Genomic DNA, 19,991 nt, shown 5'->3' on the forward strand with positions numbered 1-19,991 from the left:
CAAATGACAAATAACATTTCTTGGAACATAAAACCGGCTTACGCTAATTTTATGTTGTCTTTGTATTTGAAATACTCGATGAATCAACTCTTATAGTTTCACGAATTTATAATTGTTTATTGTCTACATTCTGAAGCGTGTTATATAAAGTGCTCCATTTCTCTTTTGTAAAATAGAAAAAGTATTTTGATATTTTTTAGTTGCTTTGTAATATTCATATAATGTAAGTTTTTCTTAAACATAATCACCATCATCATTGCACAGCGTCTTTGCAGATGATAGTTGCAGCGACTAAAGAAGGTAGAATAAACATAATACCGGGTGTGGCCTGTAATATGAGCAAAAAATTTAACTGTAGGCTGTACTGTAGCGATTTTTAAAAATAACTTGTGGTTTGTTTTTTAATACACTTTAAAGTTTAATCTAAGACGCAATGTATTACGAATTTTGTTATGATTAAGGACTGACAAGCAACGTCAATCACAATGATATGGCATGGCGATGACGTCCATTGAAGATAATATTTATTTTGTATGAAAAATAGGGAGTCTAAATACTTCATAATTTTTAAAAGTTGTTGAACTAAAGTGTCACCGTTTGAGGAGTACAATCTATGTTTTAATTATTTGCTGGTGTTTCAGGCCACACCCTATATGTTTAGATTGTTTAGGTATACCTAGTTTACTGATACTGCTGAACAACTGCCAATTTAACAAATTTTATTCAAGATACCGTGTGTATCGTCCACAATGTTAACGGACTATTCGTAAATCTTATTTACTAAGACATAAGGTCCACTTTATGATATAATTCAGTTACGCGCATCATGTACAGGCATGTCAGCTTACAAAAGCTCCTTCTTCTTCGCAATTGGAATATGGTAAATAACAATAGTATACCTACGAGAATTTAAAAGAATGAGGAAAAAAATAAATCATATTGTTACCATTAATTCATCGTATTTAATAAACCCTTCTTTAAAATTATAAATGTCGTAGGTATCTGATATAACTAAATAAAACTAATATCTTCGCTTTGATATAACAAATGAACTAGAGAAAAAAAAATGACACGCGCGTCACCGCACGCGCAGCGCCAAATCTGTCAGTTTGACAGAAATAGCGCGTGACAGCGTATTAAGCAGATCATTTACTTACGTCAATTACTTACAGCTGTCCTTTCATTCACAAGTCGATATTATATATTACCGAATAGGAATCATTTATAAGAGCTACATTTACACATCGGTTTTAAAGAATGTGGTGAAAATACCTTCGATTATGTCTACTTCTCCTATAAGTATGTAGGTATGTAAGTATTTGAGTTTATTGGCATAGGTCAAATTGGTAAAGCGGGAACTATAGAGAGTTACGAAATCGTTAGCTCTCAAAATCTCGAACGATCAATGAATCTTGAATGTTAAGTTAAACTTTTTCAAATATTTTTTTTCTATTCTTATTACATTTATTCTAAATGGGTTATTCACGTATTAGTCGAATGAACGCTCGAGATGCTCTTTCTATTTTTCAATTTCCTTCTATTAACTTGAGTTGAAGTGTACCTACGCGTTTCTTCGTCTGTAGCTGCTAGCTGGCAGCGGCTAACTGCTGCCATCGGCTAATAAGCTCGGTGAAATCTTCACTCGCGGGAAAACACTCTCTTAGCGCAGTTGGCTGAGGCACGCGTTTTAATGTTATGTCAAATGTTATGTACGGTAGTACTATTAGTATTCTGTGATTCTGTGGTTATGTATTGTTATGATCTGGCTCCTGAAATGATATATGATACCTGAAACCTTAACTAGCATTTTCCATTCATTTACTTTTGAAACATAAATATAACTAATTTGATAAAAAACGCAGCCAGCCTAAAAAACGGAAATAGTTCCTAATTGGAACTAAAACATAAAAAATAACACAAACAACATCAAATAAATACGGCCCCACCTGGGCCGTCTTTTAAACGTTCCTTATTCAAGAACGACCTAAATCAAAACTATGTCTAACCCAAAAATGCACTTTAAAGTAAAAGAATAGGGTTGATATTCGATTGATAAGCAGTTGACGGATAGGGCGGAGTTAGGAGCGTGATCGTAATCGTTTTATGCTACTAGTCGTTAAATGCGTCGTTAAACTCTTTTCATCTGCGCGGGCGCAGGGACATCTGCCGTCATCTATTCTCATCATCATCATATCATATCGGATTATTATTTTTAAATAGTCACAAGTATTAAGATACTTGCAATGCCCTAACAGCGTATCATGTAATTACTTTATAATCTTTTTAATACCATCCTCTGTGAAAACGAACTGATCGCAATAAAATATATGAATGTATCAGAAAGTGGCTTTAAGCTGTATAATTCACGAATCCCTATGATTTCAGGCATTTGGTACAATTTCTCACGACTCTTCTATTTCCGCACAAACTACAAAACTGATGTTTTTGTATATTTTTTTCTATAAATTGGTAAATCGGTTATAACACCTCTATATGGTGTACACCAAAATTTCACTCCTACGATCATCAGCCATCTCCCTCTAATCACTAAAGTGCGAAAGAGATACAACCCTCGTAATCCAAGACTAACGCAAAAAGCAAACAGATATGAAATTAACGCATATGTTAACTCGATTGGCCTTAAACTGGCAATTACAAGTTCAACTTATTGTGAGCTTTAAATATAAGATATTAAAATTTAAATTGAATTGTTGAAAGTTTGTATTCATGATATTATTAGGCCTATAAAAAATTATTTTCATTCACTTGTATATTGTTGAATTCAGTTTTATTTAAGTACATAATATAAGAATATCACTTGCATGAGTAATCTTTATTTTTGTATTAATTTATGTTCTGAGAATGAAAGCAAACAAATGAAACTGATCCCAAATACTAATGAATTAATGATGCTTTCATCGACAGGAAAACAATGTTTTACCAAAGTTAATTAAGCGTTTTTATGTTGAATTTTATTTGTGTACCTTCCCTATTTAAGACAAAGGTGTTTCAAATTCACACTAGATGAATCCCGATGCCATAAACTACCAAGAACACGACTCACATGACTTACAACCAAGTGCACTGTACCCCAATATATAACCCGCTATCGATATCCCACGCGCGCATACTCATAATACCGAACAATGACATTCAGTTTTGTCATGTAAATCGATGAGTCGCATAACTAAGGTTTCGTAAGAACCATCGCACGTAGCCAGACTTATCCTGAACCTTGTGTAGACGTATTAAGGTTGATCTGTGGTCAGTCGAAGTGGCGGTGTTAGTACACGGGGATAGAGTTAGGGACGTGACGGCGTTCGGTCGCCGGATACCGATACCGGAAGCTATTAAGGAGGTTGTGTGGAGGTTGTATGTGCTAGTAACTTAAGGGGAAGCAGTTTTGCGAAAAGGTATTGCAAAAAGGTAAAATAAGGTTTCAAATTCTCTTTCGTTTCACGGAAACTGTAAAGAGTAGTTTTTTGTTCTTATTTTAAAGGTAATATTAATATTGTTCACCTACTTATAACTATACCCCTGAACCAACAGTCCAAAAAAGATTTAGTTAGACTTATATCGATCGGGACGGTCCATAGACCATGATTAGTATATATTTAGTACTCCCTGCGGTCGTATTTTAAAATTCGCTACTCGTATATAGCAAAAACTATTCTGTCCCCCCTGTCCCCCCCTGTCTGCCCCTGTGTGTGGCCCTGTGTGTGTATGATGCCGCCTGTCAATGTCACTGTGCAAGCGGCATAGCAATAAAACTGTGCGCATGCAATAAATATAGCAACAGGCGGGTTTTCCTTTGGGTACGTTTTACCAATTATCCTTCATACCTCAATTATTTTATATCTCATCCAGAGACAATGAATTTTGTTTTAATTTTGAAACAGCGTTGTTCAAGTTTTTTTCCATCACTAGCTAAGAAAGGAATACTTTAAAGTGTAACTCATATTGTCTTGGTAAGAAAGGGCTTAGTAAAAACATAATCTTTAGCATTAGTGCAGGAAATATTACACTGCGCTTCACGGTCGTAAACATCTATACAATTTGCCAGCTTGTGCCTTAGGTAAAATGATTAATTAATATAAATCTCAAAATTTTTGCGAGGCCAAATTTAAGCAAGGATTTTAGATGAGTATTTCTCTCGCACTTGTCCGTACCGTAATGTATTAGCATGGGCGACTGACATCATTTTGATGTCACAATGAAAGTTTGAATTTGCTAAGGGTCCGCCGACGACTTACAGGTTTTTAAAGGGTCTATGGTGACCGTTTACCATCAGGCTGTTTGTGCTTGTTTGCCACCGAGGTGGAAATATGGGCAAAATAAGGATGGATATATATGTATGTCGGTATGTATATTTTAAGGAGATCGATTCGTAGGAAAAATCTATTAGATAAGTACTTATCTTTATCTTCATTTTGATAAAGTTTTTGCACGCCAATCACTTGTCAGTAGTCAGTATTAGGCACCATCATAATATGAAATATCTCTCACAATATAAATCAAAGACGTGTATTAAACAAAAACGAAATGATCTCACCAACGATTTCCTCCATAATTTACAGCGATCAAAGCAAACGAGACACTAAAAAAACAACATATAACGCAAGTAAAACATTCAAATCCATGTTCAAAAATCTAGTATCAATTTATTTGAAATGATGGCAACCCCGCCCGGGTCGGGTGATATTTTTGTTCGGCTATAAAGATGCCAGAGTTGCCATACCTTATTCGAAATAAATACGGAGTCGTTGACTCCTGAAGCGATTCTAAATACAACTACTGAACGGGAATGTAGATAACACGGATATGTGTTGGTGTAGACGCCGCATGTGCTATTACTGTATGGGCCAATCAAAACTTTACATCGCAGAGGTTACCTTTTGTTTTTTTTGTCAGTTTTTATTATGTGATAGCGAACGAGCAGACTAGCCGCTTGGCGATGGTGGGAGCCGATTGGCGTTTCTATCAACTATTGTCGTCTTGGCTAGGCCCCCTGATTTCGCACATATTGTAATATTCAATTATTACGTATGAGAGACATTTAGTATTTTGTCTAGATTAGATAACAACTTTTATATGGCCAAGATATATTGTTTATTTATCGATCAAATGAGGAAAGTTTCAATAGGTATTTAAAACGGGCCAGTTTGTTTAAAAAAAGACTTTTACCAGTGTTCACGTGTGACCTAATAAAAGTAATAAACCATTGCACATATTTTGACGGTGTACAAATGCCAAAGTGAATGCTAAATGGCACGTTCTACCTGTTAATCATAGGGCTAAACACCGCTACGTACAAATTATACAATGAGAAAACGTTTATACAAAATTAAAACAAACGTGAAAATAATTATAAAATTAGAGGTACCTACATCAAACATATTGCAGTCTCTCAAATATATGTCTGTGGCAGATAAAGATAAGTGAAACCAGACGCACTCGGCCGCGGAACCAGGTAACCCCGTGTTTATTTAGAGCTGTTGGCCAATAAAATGTACACATTGCTCACGTCACATATATCAAGAGGCCATTCATACAAATTCGCAGTTTTTCAGGGTTCCGTAGTCCAGATGGCAAAACTAAAATCCTTACTATGCCTGTCTGTCCATTATTATGGCGCAAAGACATCTGAATGACTGTGGTAAATTAAGCATTCCGCCTAGGATTCATTTTTCGACAATCGCCAATCGAACACTAAAACTGTATACGGATGTCAGCGAAGGGGTAACAAACAGGCAGACACACAAGGTGCTCAAAATGACCAAGGCCTCCAAAGCACAGGTAGTCCTGTCCATATACATGGTGTGTCTGACTATGGGGCTTTAAATCCAGGGCTTGATTTTACTCGCTAAACTGAGCTACTTTTGCTATGGTACCAACCCTCAAATCGGGGAATTTTTTTTGGCTTTTCCATAGAAAACGTCGACATCTGCCAAAATGAGTGTGTACTGTCTCTTCCGAAAATCGTTTTTTTCAGATTTATATTTTTCCCATTCGCAATTTTTACCATTTTATTTTTTCTCGATAGCTTCCTTTCCCGAAAGCATTTCTAACCATTCGCATATTTTCCCATTAACTTTATTTTCCAGTAGCTTATTATCCTAATAGATTTTCTAACCATTCGCATAATTTCCCATTAATTTTATTTCCTAGTAGCTTATTTTCGCATAATTTGGATATGTATTCTTATTATAATATGCGGGACACTAACTAAAAAATAACTTATTTTTGTAAATCAATATCGTACAATATAATAAGTGGGTTCTGGCGCTCGCCGGCCGCTGCCGCGGCACGCTCGCTTCGCTCGCTCGGCTTCGCGCACTGTTTTGCTCGCAGTTCACCTAACACACTCCTCCTCGCTTCGCTCGTCGTCGCACCTATCTATTCCGTGATTGTAAACAAATGAAATATAGTGGGAAAATATGCGAATGGTTAAAAAACCTATTAGAAAATTAAGCTATTGGAAAATTAAAATAACGGGAAAATATGCGAATAGTTAAATATGATTTCGGAAAAGGAAGCTATCGAGAAAAATTAAAATGGGAAAAATTGCGAATGGCAAAAATATCAATCCGGAAAAAACGATTTTCGGAAGAGACAGTACACACTCGCCAAAATGTATGAAGAAGTAAAAAAAAAATTCGGGATTTCGGGGTTGGTGCCATAGTAAAAGTAGCTCAGTTTAGCAAGTAGAATCGAGCCCTGGATTTAAAGCCCCATGGTCAGACACACACTGTATTTAAATATTTTTATTACTTAATATACCTGAATTAAAACCCCAAGCTTACTTCAGCGGAAACTTCTAATAAATCAAACGTTATCAAATGCGATGCTTCGTTTTCGATTCATTATACACGCATTATTAAGTGATATACATACACGCCTCAGCTTTCAGCTGCTAGTGTATTAAACAATATAATATTAATTATTATAACATTTCGCGAAATATTAAATTAATCGTATAATTCTATACTGGGTTTATGATGCAAGTGAGATAGAAATAAAATGTAAGTGCAAAACTACCAACCAGAAGTATAGGTAGGTACCTAATTAAACAAAAATACACTTACCGTCAGGTGAGCCGCATCACTAACGCAGTGACCAAGTCATTGATCGAACATTTTAAACAGAACAATCTCAACAGACAAAATTCATGATCGATTTCATCGGCTCCCCCGAGTTAATCCTTTTCGAGAGTCTTCTTGACATGAAAATACTGTTCTAAGTATCTGCGGTGGAAGTGCACGTGATATTTAAGAGATCATAGGCTTTGAATCATAGCACTTGGCTGTATAATTGAGGAGACCACATAATGGGCACAGACATTCTGTATCTTTAAGAATACTTTTGTAGCCTTATTTACCACGTGCTTGACACTGACCTGACACTGTCATATTCGCTAGCGTGAACATAGGTAACTTACTTTCCATGCGTCTCACTTGTACTGGCACATTAGTGCGAACCAGAAGTATAGATACGCTCACTTATAATATAGATAAGTTCAATCACATTTTATAATAAAAATCATACCTAATAAAACCTATGTTTCTCATCACCATAGTGAAAAACCAATAACCATTGTAAACTTCCAAATGTTTACAAATCGTTGTAAAATCGAAATAAGTGGACTACATGAGTCCGAATCAACATAAACAACTTACGATCAAAAGAATATGACGGGTGCCGACAGCTGACCGAATGTGAGTCTTATGACGTCGAAGCTAAGAGTTACGAATGGTCAGTTAACTGTGTGGATTGTACATGATATTGTAAACTTTTTATAAGTAGGAATACAAATACTTTCACGATAGTTCTTCGATTTTTTGTGGTTGTTTCAATGGTTATTTGCACCTCCATAAAATAAATTTGCCAGAGGGCAACCTCTGTTAGGTAATGAGAACCTCTATAATTGAGACAACATCTTTTTGAACCTGGATAATTGGTAATGTAAACGTACTAGTGCTTTACATATTAATGCCCAATAGATGACACCTTGCTGTCACCTCTATTGACAACGACCTAAGTTTCAAGATGACATGTACTGGGATCGCGTCGAGCACCAGTACGTTTGCTTAAATTGAGAACCTAGCTATTTGACACAAAATTGCCGGTTTCAGATTTAAATATGGTATAGGTATATTGGTATAGCCGCGAGGCGTTTTGAAACCAAACACACGCTTGTATTGTATCATTATTAGATACTAACAAGACAGTCTCTTGGCAGATCAGCATAATGTTATTCTTGGCCTATTTTTGAGTACATTTATAAATAAAAAACGACACTACTTCCTCCGTCCAACAAGACGCTCGGAGACGAGTATTTCCGGTCGGAAATGCTCACGAGACCATCGTAGTGACTCAATGGGATATTTCTGTAGGTGGCAGAACTGGACATTCGCAGATTCCATAGAAAAATCGCACCAACATGCCGCTACGGGTAACATTAGGGCTCATTTAGAGGGCGCACGACCTCGCATGCGGACTACTTAGGTTATACCTGGTCTATGCAATTCAGCCGACCGATCAAACACCGCGATGTAATCGCATGCGAGTTCTCACACCGTCTCAGTGAGCATTTAATGCTCATGCCGCTGCTACTGAAGCTGCCATTTGCCGGTCCTTGACTGCCGGCCAAAGAATTGATGATGATTATGGGTAAAGTAAGGATGCTAATCACGAAGAATTTTATACATTGACCCGCCATTTCCTATCGCTATCACATTCCGATAGAGATAGGACAGAACCAGGATCCGAAACCACGACCTATGGCTTGAAAACTGCTTGAACACCTCCAGCTGCCAAATTTCCGAGCAATCGCGATAAATACCGAGAAATAACCATCATGCTGACCGAGAATTTCGAAAGAAATGGAACTCAACATGTATCGTTTGAACTCAAAGGAATCTTTGTCAAATAAATACAATGTGGTTTACGGCGGCGAGTTGAAGGTTCCCTTGTATATGTAAAGAAGAATCGTAAAAACATGCGGATTTCACGGGAAAAACAAATTTTCTTTACCTTATTGCCGGTGGCCGATCGGTAAGGCTACGAGCAGAGTTGACTCTACTGCATGCAAAGTTAGCTAGGTCTGACCCAACATCTGACTTTGACTCGAGTTTCTGATAATCTCTAAAATTACATCGAATAATAAATCAGGGTCATGTTATTGTAACCACGATTATAATATTTTACTACTAGTAACCCGCGCCGGCTTCGCACGGGTTACACGAAACAAACTAAACAGACACCCAACAGACAGACGCGGCGGGGAACTTTGTTTTATAAGGTGTTGTAGTTTTATTTATATTTAGGTGATGTGACACGTCATCATTTTATCGACATCGGCTTATATTATATTATAAATTTGAATATTCGTCCTCGCATTATTTAAACGTCAAACCAAATTGCATCCATCAAATATGAAGGGGTATGAAACGATAAGGTGATACAATTGAGCTGAGCATTCACTTGTAACAGAACAATCGCTATTTTGTCGAACTGCTTATAGCTTTGCTTTTACCTGTAATGTAACATTCGCTGGAATGCTCATTACAAGTGAATGCTCAAGTGTATAATACCTATATGTATATTTGGCACTTTTGGTTGTTACTATCTATTTGACGCTGAATTTAATTCTGATGAAGATGAGAGATGTTGGCATACTCTTTTGTGTATTTGGTTTATTTTAATAAAGATTCACGTGGAGTTTATTTACATTCAACTAAATGTCAAAGCGATAGACTATTTATAATAAATAATAAACACGCTCTTCTACAGCGTTTCCCAGAAGTGTTTTGTTTAAGAAAACTGTCTCGGTGTTTTCGCTGGAACTAAGTGAATGGGGCCAAGGTGGCTATTATCTCGCTAAATGTGCCGCTGAATCCCAAATGAGTCTATACGAGCACTAATTTTACTTCCTAGTTAGCTTTTTGTGTTACAAAGCACCTAAATTTGATACTGATGCGGGATTTTCGTCTAGTAAAATTATGAGGAGAAATTGTGTAATTTAACCTAATTGTAAATGTTCTTATTTTGTTTCATTTTAATTCTTTCATAAAGATTATGTGTTCACAAAATAAACTTGTAGCGATCACTAGTACATGAGAAAGTTATATAGAAATCGATACCTAATTGAGTTTATGGATATAGGAACTCTCTACCTATCATTCAATTTTGGCCCCAAATATCCGATGTCTGAACAGGACCTTGATACGCCTCGCGGTGCTGTCATTAGTATAGATAGAGTTAGACCAAGATAAATCTGCAACGACTGATAGCGCACGCAGTGCAAGTGTTAGTTATACGTCATAATTTCATAGAAGATTGACCAAGGCCTGTTCACTTCCTAAGAAAGTTATGTCCCCAAATAATTGCGCATGTGTGCGCCTTAAGCTTCTATGTGTGCGTTGGCCTCCGGGAAAAAGTTGCGAGTAATAAAAATAAAAACATTTTTCTACAGCAACATTGCTCCCAACTCTGATTTAAATTATCACGAATTTTATACAATATTAATCATAAAACGGGACTTAAAACGCTTAAAACTTAATTACATGCGATTAAGTTTTATAATGAATATTTGCTTCCAACTGTCTTTATCAATGTTCATAAAATATATGGAGGGTAGGTACGTCTACCCACCATAATAAAAAATATATTTGTCAATGACTCTGTCCAACTGCTGTGGTTAAAGTTCATAACGAAAATTTTATTTATTAACTCTTTAAATAATACATACAACGTGTACCGCTACGTACCACTTAAGACTGTAAGTCTGTACCTACATGGATTACAGCAATGCACATAGAAAATGTGCTAAATGCGGAGCAACGGCTGTTGAAGCAGCCAGAGTGAAATTTACAACTTTAGTGGGTTCAGAAGGAACCGAGTCATAACGCATCTGGAAAGCGTATTAATTAACCGTGAAGAAATGTATGAATACAAGTTGGAAATCTGTGTAAAATGCCGTGTGTAAAGTGTAGTGTATCTGTGTGTAAAGTGTAAAAGGTAGGCATGCCTAATGTTATTTGTATAAAAGGTACTGAAAACTTTGTGAATGCGCTTTATTAATGTCTATTTTTTTATTAAGTTGCCAGTTGCCAGTTTTCAGTGTATATTTTTATATGTAAAACATTTTTTAATAAATAATATATATAATGTTATAAACATAAACATGCCTTTTATTTAAATCAATTGATAATACCACAAACAAGGGGTAATATTTGCATCTTGCATATATTTCGTGATATGAAGATAACAAATATGTTTATCAACAGAATTACTACCTACCAATACCCGCCAGGCTAAACCGGTACTTTAGTTCCATTGGTACACAAAGACGGCGCCACTAGTATAAACGTATAAACGGTTGGGGACATTTTTTTGTATGGAGTTACCGTTCTTCTCCTAGTGAGTATTATATTCTTTGAGATTGACGTTTAAAATGATACTCTAACTCTAGATCAGCGGTCGGCAACCTTTTAGCAGCCAAGGGCCGCATTCCAAATGGATGCCGTTACAATGGATTCATCCAAATGGACGGCATCCTAATATTAAACATTGTACGTTTTTGACATTCACGGACCGATTTTGGATTGCAGCCACGCTATTTGGACTGTTGGAAGGCTCGTCAGTGGCCACCTTTAAATATTTTACAAAACCAGATCCGAGTGACTCATTTCCTTTGAATCAAATTTTCTAAATCAATATTGACTCATCCAAAGTTCTTAATACTTACTTGGCAAGCATTTCCCGTGAGTAATCTACCTTCCTAAAGGGTAATGGTCTCCATATGTGTTTCAGCATGTCTTGATACTTGGCACGGCAGCCTAAACGTACCTACTAAACGGTGTTCCGGATTTCAACATGTTAGTTGTCATTAGATGTGTCTCAATCGTGAAAGTGACATAGGATAAATAGTGACATGTTTACGTCAACAGTTGCTTTTTTAGCTTTCTTAAAAGTGTTAACTTCTCGTCGATTATACAGGGTGTAATCGTTAAGTGTAGCCAGGCGATAATTACGCAAATATAACAGATATCAGAAAACTTCAAATTGATTCCGAAAGTGCCCAATGAGTAAAATTACATTAATAACTATTTTAAAATAAAAGCAGAAATATCCCAAAAATTAACTTCAAACCCTCTCATACATTTAGTACGACGACTGACCCCTCAAAGAACGTCGGTGTCGTAAAAGATACAACTGCTTGAAATTCATTATTTGCCATAATAAACTGCAATAAAATAATAAAACTACCGTTTATGAAATAATAATCTAACATTTATTTTTTAAGGAAGTTCATTTAGAAACATTTTAGCGGGGCCCGTCAATGTATTGCACAAGAAGGGCGTCACTTCGTGCAACTATACTGTAAACAAAAATGGACTTCCTTAAAAAGTAAATGTTAGATTTATTATTTCATAAACGGTAGTTTTATTATTTTAGGGGTGAGTCGTCGTACTAAATGTATGGGTGGGTTTGAAGTTGATGTTTGGGATATTTCTGCATTTATTTAAAAAAGTTACTAATGTAATTTTACTCATTGGGTAACGCACTTTCAATTTGAAGTTTTCTGATATCTGTTATATTTACGAAATTATCACCTGGCTACACTTAACGATTACACCCTGTATACTATAGGTAGGTACCTCGCGCGCCCATTGGTGGTCCCTAATAATAGCAGCTGTCACATAAAGAGATTGTACACATTTTTTGGAGGTATAGCACATTAATTATAAATGTAACATTTAAGTAATACATATAATAAAAATACGGTATCGTCAGTTATTTCTCAAATTAAGCCCATGATTCGGTTAAATTATGTTCTAATGTATGGGGAAGACAAACAAATTATAGCCAGCATTCAATGAATGTAGTATGATAAATACTTTCCCCCCCCAAAAAAAAAAACTGTCAACCGGGACATATTTCATGCTAAATGGGGGGGTTGCATCAGGGGGAGGGGATTGGATACTTAGTGTGCGTAAAGCACCATAGCCAAAGGTATCATACTACATTCATTGAATGCTGGCTATAATTAGTTTTTCAAACAATTTGACCGAATCACCAACCAAAAGAGACTTGAAGGAATTGTCTGTCATAGGGAGCATCATTCGACGCGAGAGCTAGGTAACTATATAGCGGTAGGAATCGATCCTCACCTTCCATACAAGCCCTTTATACAATCAAAACTGTTGTTTACATTTAGACTGAGTCACCCAACCTTTAGCGTATCCGTTGGGGATTCATGAAAAATCCCGCGAACAAGTTAAGACGCCTTTCATTGGCGGCTTGTTTATTTTATTGAAAGATAATAATCGTAACAAGGTTGGGTCGATTTACTTGTATGGTTCGGATATGGGTCACCTGTTGTAAGAATATCGAGGTTTGTTATTGAGATGTTTTAGCGGTGATATAATTTGTTAACCGACTTCCATTTCATAGAAGGAGGAGGTTCTGTATTCGGTTGTGGCTATTTTTTTTTTTTTCTATGTACGTTCACCGATTACTCCGACATCCGTAGTCCGATTTGAGTAATTCTTTTTTTGTTTGAAAGGAGCTACCTCCGAGTTGGTCCCATTTTAATTTGGTTCTGTTCTGATGATGGGATCCATGAGGAATTGAGGGAACTCCTCAATTTTTAAAGGCACATGCATGGTGATTTGGGTGTTTTCTTAAGCAACTCGAGCATTTTCTCCCGAAAACCACCACTTTGATGAAGTAGACCTGATGATGATGATTGTTTTGATGATAATGATGATGATTTTTTAAATGTAGTATGTTCAGCGATTACTCCGGTACCTGTGATCCGATTTGAGTAATTCTTTTTTGGTTTGGAAGGAGTTACCTCCACGGTGTTTCCGTATTATTTTTGGTTCTGGTCTGATGATGGAATCCATGAGGAATTGAGGGAACTCCTCAATTTTTAAAGGCACATGCATGGTGATTTGGGTGTTTTCTTAAGCAACTCGAGCATTTTCTCCCGAAAACCACCACTTTGATGAAGTAGACCTGATGATGATGATTGTTTTGATGATAATGATGATGATTTTTTAAATGTAGTATGTTCAGCAATTACTCCGGCACCTGTGATCCGATTTGAGTAATTCTTTTTTTGTTTGGAAGGAGCTACCTCCAAGGTGTCTCCGTATTATTTTTGGTTCTGGTCTGATGATGGAATCCATGAGGAATTGAGGGAACTCCTCAGTTTTTAAAGGTACGTGTAAAGTGAATTCGGTGTTTTCTAAAGTAACTCGAGCATTTGCTTCCGAAAACCGCCAATTTGATGTAGTGCAATGTAGCCAAGTGTAGCCTTACCACGAGTTTGACATTGACATATTCGCTAAGTTAGCGACGCTAACGTCTTCGTAACTTACTATTTATGCATCTCGCTCGCACTAATATGCCAGTACGAGCGAGATGCAAAGAAAGTAAGTTACACACACGCTAGCGAATAAATCAATGTCAAACTCTTGGTAAGCTGGTAAGGCTACTGATCGGGGGTTAGGGTTAGGAGTAAAGGCGAAGCGAAGTTAAGGGAATGGCGGTTGAAGGGCTGCTGATTCAGGGTCGAGGGGTTCATGGATCAGGGGTTGATGCGCTGTGAGGTAGAGTGATCGGGGAGTTGAGGGATTGGGTCAGCGGCGGGGCGGAGGATGGATTTAGTGTAGTGACAGGAATTATAATTTCCCAGACGGACTCGAAAAAATTCCTGATTAAGTACATATTTATTAAAGTAGGTACACGAATTTAGTGTTAATCATGATGTTGTTTTTCATTCATGCGTCGCGCACTTAACAATGCGTTAAAAACTAAAAATGGAAAAATAAAAACTTTTTACAAAAAAAAGAAAACCGACTTCAAAAAGGATGAAATAAAATATTATCCTTTTTAAGTCTATGCGTTACCAACTGATATGTTTGAAGTCGGTGCCAAGCCAAGTAGTAACAATACCCGTCAAAAATAATCAGCTTTAAACCCCATTAGAACTGTACTAATGAGTATTATAAATGTGTAAGTAATTCTGTCTGCCTCTTTGTCGCCTTTTCATGGCTAAACAACTGAACCGCTTTAGGTGAAATTTGGCAAGAACGTAAATTCCTTGATTTGTTTTATACATATTTTGAAATGTAGTCCTCTGAATAAGGGACGGGAATTAACTCAGTCCCAATCCCACGCTTGCGTGCCGACAAACATGGTACGGACTAGACCAAGAAGGTTTGATCGTGTGTTCTTAGGTACAGTCGACGTCAAAGATATGTTTACACTTTTGCACCGTACTCCTTTGTAATATGTAATATAAGACGAAAAGTGTAAACATATTTTTACTCATACTCATACTCATACTCATATATTTTATTGCATTTCATGTGTACAGAGGATCTTAGGGCTAAGTACAGTTTTAACATGAACCCTGCGAGGGTATAGCAACATATTTAAAACTAATTAAAATTAAACTAGAACATTTAGTTCTCACTTAAAAACTCTTGGATACAGTAATATGCTTTGTACGTTCATTGTCGTCGTGTAAGGCAATCCAACGTAAATCATTATAGAATCGCACCAAAATCATGGTATGCTTCAAAAGTTGGCTTGGCACCGACTTCAAACATATCAGTTGGTAACGCATAGACTTAAAAAGGATAATATTTTATTTCATCCTTTTTGAAGTCGGTTTTCTTTTTTTTGTAAAAAGTTTTTATATATATGTATTATAATTTGGTTTTTATTGTAAACTCCAATAAACCTACACGTCTTAGTAGGTGTTTAACGATTCATATGTGTGTGGTGGTCAAAAATCGTTGGTTTAAATTTCGGTGGTGCTGCCCCAAAGGCCATATTTTTACTATGAACTTGCATTTTGTCTATGGTATTGCTATTTAGTACAACCTAAACAACCTTATTAAACTTATTATATAAAAAGGAAAAAAAACGCCGGTACACGGTGGTCCAGTGTTAAACAATGAACTAAACCAGTTGTGTGTCATGTATGTATGTCACTTTATTGTACACTAGCTGTTGCCCGCGACTTCGTCCGCGTGGAATCTTATCTTCAACATTTTACATCTTTAGTACCTATATTTTTCATATCCAAGCAATGTTGAAATTAAGTACTTTTCTTTTTTAGCAAGTTGTATGAAGTTTTAAGTCAAGTGGATTTTGATGTTGGTTGCTGAAATTACTTTTCTTGTATTCTCATAATAGGTACATATGTCCTTATACAAAGATTCAAGTTCCGCACTCACAAAATATTTGATCTCCATACAAACTTTCAACCCCTTTCTCACCACCTTGGGGGATGATTTTCAAAAATGCTTGAATTCGTTTTCATGTTTTTTAATTTAATACCTTTTTTTTTTGCAAAAAGTTCAAGTTCCTAGCTTAAAATAAAATTTGCACCCGCAGACGAACTTTCATCCCCTTTTTAACCCCCTTAGGGGTTGAAATTCCAAAAACGTTGCAATTACTTTTTATTGTAATCGGCTATTATGCCTTTCTAAGAAGTTTCAAAACTATTTGTAATGGATTCAAACTTTCAACCTCTTTTTAACCCTATTAGGGGATGAATTTACAAAACGCTGAAATTACTTCTCCTGTCTTCTAATAATATCCCTAAATACAAAGATTCAAGGCCCACACTCGAATAAATGTTTGATATCCATACAAACATTCAACCCCTTTTTCGCCACCTTAGGGGATGAATTTTCAAAAACGCTGAAATTAGTTTTCTTGTATTTTAATAATATATCTTTTAACGAAGTTTCAAATTCCTAGCTCAACAGAAAACTTTAACCCCATACAAATTTTCATCCCCTTTTTAACCCTGTTAGGGAATAAATTTTACAAAACGCTGAAATCACTTTTATTGTCTTCTAATAATATCCCTAAACACAAAGATTCAAGTCCCGCGCTCGAAAAATTTTTTTGATATCCATACAAACTTTCAACCGCTTTTTCACTACCTTGGGGGATGAATTTTCTAAAACGCTGAAATTAGTTTTCTTGTATTTGAATTTGATACTTTTTTACAAAGTTTCAAGTTCCTAGCTCAAAATAAAATTTGCACCCGCAGACGAACTTTCATCCCCTTTTTAACCTCCTTAGGGGTTGAATTTCCAAAAACGTTGTAATCACTTTTTTTTGGAATCGGCTATTATGTCTTTGTAAGAAGTTTCAAAGCATTTGTAATGGATTAAAAATTTCAACCCCTTTTTAACCCTGTTAGGGGATGAATTTAACATAACGCTGAAATTACTTTTATTGTCTTCTAATAATATCCCTAAATACAAAGATTCAAGTCCCGCACTCGAAAAAAATTTTGATATCCATACAAACTTTCAACCCCTTTTTCACCACCTTGGGGGATGAATTTTCTAAAACGCTGAAATTCGTTTTCTTGTTTTTGAATTCGATACTTTTTTACAAAGTTTCAAGTTCCTAGGTTAAAATAAAATTTGCTCCCGCAGACGAACTTTCATCCCCTTTTTAACCCCTTAGGGGTTGAATTTCCAAAAACGTTGCAATCACTTTTTTTTGTAATCGGCTATTATGCCTTTGTAAGAAGTTTCAAAGCATTTGTAATGGAATAAAAATTTCAACCCCTTTTTAACCCTGTTAGGGGAAGAATTTTACAAAACACTGAAATTACTTTTCCTGTCTTCTAATAATATCCCTAAATACAAAGACTCAAGTCAACCACTCGAAATACTTTTTGATATCCATACAAACTTTCAACCCCTTTTTCACCACCTTAGGGGATGAATTTTCAAAAACGCTGAAATCAGTTTTCTTCTATTTTAATAATATATCTTTTTACGGAGTTTCAAATTCCTAGATTAAAAGAAAACTTTAACCCCATACAAACTTTCATCCCCTTTTTAACCCCCTTAGGGGTTGAATTTCTCAAAATCGCTTCTTATCTCTTGTACACTTTATAAATGCAATCTGGTGTGCAAATTTCAACTTTCTGGCTTTTGTAGTTTCGGCTCTGCGTTGATGAATCAGTCAGTCAGTCAGTCAGTCAGGACACTTGCATTTATATATATAGATAAACAAGTTTACACAAAATAGACATAAATAGACACTTTTATTATAATGCCTTCCTTATCAATTTATGCAGCTTTTTATAAGTGCCGTGATATATGAATAAATAATCAAAGTCGGACAGATGGACAGAAGAAATAGAAAAGGAGCGGATTATGTTTAAAAAAAAAATTGGTTTTGATGCGCACAAATAAGTGCGAGTGAAATGTGAGTTATGAGAGGACTCCTGAATGAATTTCATCTGCACCAGTAAGCAGCGTTACCACGCACGCTGGTTCCCACGGTCAAGGTCGTATCAAAATTAGATAAAATCCTTCATTCTGATGTCATTTTGACATCAAAATTTAAGTTTGACTTAGCCTCCTTAACTATTGTGTGCCTTTCTTTGTAGGTATCGGTAGTCATAATGGAAAGTGGAGAACCGCCTTATAGGTACTGTCCGTCCGTCTATCAGTTCGTGTCAGAATCGGCCCCCGTTGGGCGGCTGCATGAAAAAAGCGGTACAATGAATTAACCCAGTTGCGAGCTATTTCGGGGCTGCGTACGCGCCACTATAGGCATCTGGAGCGCTTCTCAAACTGTGAGCGCGCGATAAAAACTCTGTCATACTAACAAGTGAAAAATAAAAATTCTGTCATACAAGTAGGTACCTACGACAAAAGTGGCCAAATGTCTCGTAACACACCTTTGTTAAATACCGAGTTAAAGATGTGTTCCGATATATTTGGCCACTTTGGCCGTCACTATCTATTTGGAGCTGACTGTACCAAGAAGCTATAAGCTAAGTAGGTGAGATACTTTTAATATGTTTGTGATTAGTAAGTACCTACAGTTTTTTTACAGAGGCAATAAACAAATGTTGGTAAGTATGTTTTGATATGTTAAGTTGGATAAGTAAATTCAATTCGACTATGATTCAATTGTTTTTAGTTACAACATACATATTTAGATTTCATTTAAAATAAAGACGGTTGTAAGCACAATTCGGTTAGGTAACAAATCATTCATACGCAATCGGAGGATTTCGGCATTATTTTTTTTTTTTACAATCCTTGATTCCGATGTCTGATCTTCTATAGAAAAAAGGAGATTTTCCTTTTCTCTTCTCGTTTGGTACAGTTTTGAAATGATATCTAATTTTATTAGAGAATTAATAAATAAGCACATGTTTTTAATACATAAAAAAACAGGTCGTCACTGAATTTGTAGGTAATATCGACCCTTTCAATCATCATTAAGTATAATATCAATCGTTGGTCACTTTTAAGGAATAATAAAAAGTAATACAATACTCAAATGTAATTTGAATACACGAATATAACACCTACAATAAGAATTTTGTTTTTTCATATGCAAAAGCGTATTATAAATTGTCTATTGTAACTTATGAAAAATTATTGACGCACGTGGTTAATTAATCGTACAGTTTGAGAAACGCAGCAGCGTAGTATTAAGTATTGAAAACATCTCAACAATATTAAAATAGGTTTTCTTATTACTCTGGTACATTGACGTGACTTCTTGAAAGTGGAATGGTCTCGAGATACTTTGACTTGTATTCATAAATATGTTTTTGATGAATGTAGTATCTTATCTTGGTAATAAAGTATTTTAATGAGAGTAAAAATGTTTTAAAATACATTAATTAATTTAGCACCGTTATGAATCCAAGTAAATTGAAACGAACGCAAGTGATTGGTGAGATGACGGCCGACAGAGAGGGATGGGAGAAAGAGATGCTGCGCCGGCCCCAAGTGAATGGGACAAGGGCAAGCGAATGATGATGAATCTAAGCAAAGCAATTAAAAACATTATATAAAGAAAAAAACAACGGGTTGCACTCCGGGAGTGCCGACAGAAGTGAAAACTCAATGACTAAGTAGTCCAAAATGTCTGCAGTATGTATAATTGACCCATCCTCCTTTCTATTGAAA

General features: G+C 35.9%; 1 protein-coding gene across 7 annotated transcripts in view; it reads right to left on the minus strand.

Annotated features, from left to right (window-relative positions):
• The window catches only part of LOC134679212 (innexin shaking-B), a 77,945-nt gene that overhangs the window by 38,182 nt on the left and 19,772 nt on the right, over positions 1 to 19,991 (minus strand). The window lies entirely within an intron of this gene.

The sequence above is a fragment of the Cydia fagiglandana genome, chromosome Z, assembly GCF_963556715.1.
Source record: "Cydia fagiglandana chromosome Z, ilCydFagi1.1, whole genome shotgun sequence".
NCBI classification, from domain to species: domain Eukaryota; kingdom Metazoa; phylum Arthropoda; class Insecta; order Lepidoptera; family Tortricidae; genus Cydia; species Cydia fagiglandana.